This window comes from Myotis brandtii, unplaced genomic scaffold, assembly GCF_000412655.1.
Source record: "Myotis brandtii unplaced genomic scaffold, ASM41265v1 scaffold291, whole genome shotgun sequence".
Classification (NCBI taxonomy): domain Eukaryota; kingdom Metazoa; phylum Chordata; class Mammalia; order Chiroptera; family Vespertilionidae; genus Myotis; species Myotis brandtii.
In genome coordinates this window covers 1,311,960-1,316,536 of record NW_005361118.1, presented here as the reverse complement: position 1 = coordinate 1,316,536, position 4,577 = coordinate 1,311,960, and positions in this window count along the sequence as shown.

Genomic DNA, 4,577 nt, shown 5'->3' with positions numbered 1-4,577 from the left:
GAAAATTTTTTTCCCTTTTTTTTTTTTTTTTTTTTTTTTTTGGTCTGGGCTCCTCTTTATTGCACCATATATTTTGAATGATAGACTTGCTGGATATAGTCATCTTGGTTTCTGATCCTTGCTTTCCATTACGAGTATTTCACTCTTTTTTTTTTTTTTTTTTTTTTTTTGGTCTGGGAGGCTCTTTATTGCACCATATATTTTGAATGATAGACTTGCTGGATATAGTCATCTTGGTTTCTGATCCTTGCTTTCCATTACCTTGAGTATTTCATGCCATTCCCTTCTTGCTTTTAGAGTTTCAGTCTCTATGCGGTCTCCACTTTCCATCATTGATTATCAGAGTTCTCTCCAGAGAGTCTTCAGTTGATTATTCAGGACATTTTTCTGTATTTTAGTTGTAATTCCAGTTTGGTCCTGGAGTGTGTCCGTGCAGCATCCACTTACTCCGCCGCCATTTTTAATCCTGTTTTTCCACTTTCAATGACCAATAAGACATTTCTTTAAGTTTATCTGAGTTATAAAAAATAAAACTAAGCTAATGCCCTGCATTAATTAATAATTCTACCTCTAAGGTGGAAGGTCACATTACCCATCATAGTTCATCTTAAAACAAAGTGTCAAATTCTTAACCTAGTAAACGTCTTCTTTTAGGTTCCTTTGAGAGTTTATACCTTTAAACACCCAACTAGACTATACAAATTGTCTCATATGCTGCTGCAAAGCTTGGTTGACTACAGATTGACTCAGACAGGCAGCAGCCCTCTTAGCCTCTTACTCTAGGTGTGACTCCAGTTTCTTCTTCACCACACCCAATTAGAAATGAGGCTGCACCTCTAATTCTTTCCTCCCTGTGGGGTTTGTTCACATAGGTCATTATAGTAATCAGTCACATGATCTTCCCTTAGACCAGCAGTTCTCAACCTGTGGGTCGTGACCCCTTTGGCAGTCGAACGACCCTTTCACAGGGGTCACCTAAGACCATCCTGCATATCAGATATTTACATTACGATTCATAACAGTAGCAACATTACAGTTATGAAGTAGCAACGAAAATAATTTCATGGTTGGGTCACAACATGAGGAACTGTATTTAAAGGGCCAGAAGGTTGAGAACCACTGCCTTAGACCATTGTCAGCAGTAAAAAAATTCATTAGAGGAATTACTACCAGCTTCTTCAGAAATTGGTTCAAGAACATGCTGCCATTTAGAAGTCCTTTAGTTCCCAGACAAGAAAAAGCTAAGGGAGTTCATCACCACCAAACCAGTATTACAAGAAACGTTAAAGGGACTTTTTTAAGAAGAAAAAAAAAGGGGGGATTAACAATATAAATAATAAAGTGGCAATGATTACATATCTATCAACAATTACTTTAGATGCAAATAGCTTAACTGCTTTATTAAAAGACATAGGGTGGCTGACTGGATAAGAAAACAAAATCTATCTATATGCTGTTAAAAGAGACTCACTCCATATCATAAGACACACAAAAACTGAAAATAAAAGGATGGGAAAAGATATTTCATGAAAATGGAAATGAAAAAAATAATCTGGAGTATCAATACTTCTCTCAGACAAAATAGACCCTAAAACAATTACTGTAATAAGAGACAAAGAAGGACTCAGCAATTCTACTTCTGGGTATTTATCCAAAGAAACCCAGAACACTAAATTGAAAAGACATATGCATCCATATGGTCATTGCAGCATTTATAATAGCCTAGATATGGAAGCAACCTATGTATACATCGGTAGACAAATGGATAAGGAAGCGGTTGTACATATATACAATGGAATATTTCTTAGCCATAAAAAGAATGAAACCTTACCATTTGCAGTAGCATAGATGGGCCTAGAGAATATTATGCTAAGTGAAATAAGTCAGAGAAAGAAAGATACCATATGATTTACTTAAATGCAGAATCTAAAGTACAAAATAAATGAACAAACAAAACAAAAAAATTCATAGATACAGAGAACATTTTGATGATTACAAGGTGGGAAGGAGATTGGGAGATTTGTGAAAAGGGGAAGAGATTAAGATATGCATATTGCCAATGGATGTAAGCACAGCATAGGGAATATAGTCAATAATATTGTAATAATAATGTATAGTGTCAGATGGGTACTAGATCTGTCAGGGTGAGCACTTCATAAGGTATATAAAACTCTAACCACTATGCTGTACCTAAAACTAACATAATATTGTATGTTAATAGTAATTGAAAAATAAAAAATATTTAAAAATAAATAAATAACCCAGAAAAAAGAAGTCAGTAAGTTATTTGATTAATTTGTAGATATATTCCCTCCAAAACTGTATCCTCAAATCTGTCAGAGCTTAAAGTATTTAAATTTGTTCCCTAATCACAAACACTCAGAAGAGGCTATAGAAAGAAACTATCAGGTAATGCTGTCTTAAAGAATCCTGTGCATTTTAAACTTAGATTTTTTTTGTAAACCTAGGCTTACCCTCAGATTAAACATAACAAATGGTAGCTCAATAGATGGCCTCTTGAAATCTCTTTGCTCTACCACAGATGAACATGCCAAGATTTTCTTAATTTGCAGTTTAGAATACTGTTTTCCCAACTTAGAAGCAGAGGGAAACATGACCACACACAAACCTAAACAGACATTCATAATCACAGGAGTTTAGGTTTGGAGTCACTTCACTTAATCTTTACATGACCCAGAATTCAATGTAGAAGATTAAAAGAAGATTCATGAAAATTAAGAACTTGGCTAGAGTTAATAAAGATGAGAAAAAATGTAAGCCATTAGAGTAACATAATTCTTACTCCCAACACAAAGTGAAAAAAATATTTAGCTGTACATGGGTTCCATTATAATAGGTAATACTTTTGCTTATAGATCTATAAAAAAGCGATTCCTGAAGGCGAATCGTTCCATGTGAAAAAAAAAATTAAGATTCTACTGCTGGAAGAACCTCAGAAGCTTATCAGATCTAAATAAAAGATTGATGGTGATTCTGAGTTTAAAATTTAATGTCTAGGCTAGCTATTAAATTTTACATTACAAGAATATTGACAGTACTGTAAATCAATAAAATCAATTATGGTTTCTTATGGAATGGATTTTTTTTGAACCTTCCATTTAATATTCTCGGATCAAAGTTGACCCTGAGTAACCAGAAGTAAACTGTGGGTAAGGGGAGCCATTGTAAAAACTGAAAAGAACCCAATGCTCCAGCGGCAAACTTGTGTAAGGTTTTCATCGTACTTATGAAGTGCTAAATATGAGGAAACTCGCCAATATAACAGTCAATATATGATCTCATATAGGACGATTGCCATTATGTAGGAAATTCACCACTTGGACCTGGTGTTGCTGGATTATGGGTCATTTTCTCTGTAGACTCCATCCTGGATCACTGTCTCAAAGTGGCTACAAAATGCATGCCTTTATTTTTTTTTAAATAAAAAACATTTGTTTGAAGCAAACACAACCGCCCTCCCTCCCACCCCCCCTCCTCCAGGTGCTATTATAAAGATTAAATGAGGTCATCTTGCCAAGGCTCCTAGAAAGCAATGCCTAGGACAGAGGGCCAGAGACTGGAGGCTCTGGGAAGAAGAGTCCTTTGGGGGGCTGGGGGAGACTCACCCTCTCCTTGCCTACCTCTCCCCTTGCCTCTACTACTGGCTCTTCCCTAATGAACTTCCCTTCTGTTATTTGCTGGATGACAGTGATGCAAAGTCTTCTCCTTCTCTGGGTCTCAGTTTCTCATCTATAAAATGGGGGGGGGGCGGGGGGAGGCATGTGGATTCTCTAAGGTTCCAGTCATTCTCCTCTGAGGGTCACAGGCCAAAGAGAACTTTGTATCCAGTTCCCCGTTTTTCTGAAAAGGAAACAGACTAGAGAGGAAGCTGCACATTAGCCAGAGGTTCAGCCAGGACACATTGGTGCCAGAGGTTTGCATGTTCGGGCCCCAGAGGAGTTTCAACTACTTACCTCAAGGGCCAGGCTGGGGCTTTGGTGGAAAAGGTGGGTTGGGGAATGGGGTGGCCGGAAACAGCTCAGACCCTCCTCCTTACCCCAGATGGAGTCGATGACTGGGGCCATTCTGGGCCTGCGCCTCACCCTCCTGACTACTGCCTGCCACCTGACCTCACCTCAGCCACCTGGATCCTTAGAGGGAGGGCATCTGAGGTGTGTTCAGGGAGGGAGTGGCTAGGAAGAGACTTAGATGTGAGTGTCCAGGTCCTGAGAGCTCCAAATGCTGCTGGCTGCTGACTGTCTTCTGCACTGGGAAAGGGGTTAGCAGGAAGGACGGGTATTTGCCAGGCAATTCTGATGTCAAGTCAGGAAGAGGTGAGCTGAAAGCCATTGATACATGAAACAGAAGGTGGCCAAGATCCTACAGTGGGACAATATGATGCCCAGAACCCCATCTTCTGACTCTCAGCCCAGTGATCCTTCCAAGGATTCTGAGCTGTAAGAAGTTCCAAGGACACTTCCCAAGGTGAAGTCCTGGTCAGGAGGGCTGACCCTGTGTAGGAGGGCTGGCTGGAGAGTCTGAGCGAGTATATAGTGTGATCCTTCTGAATCCTTCTG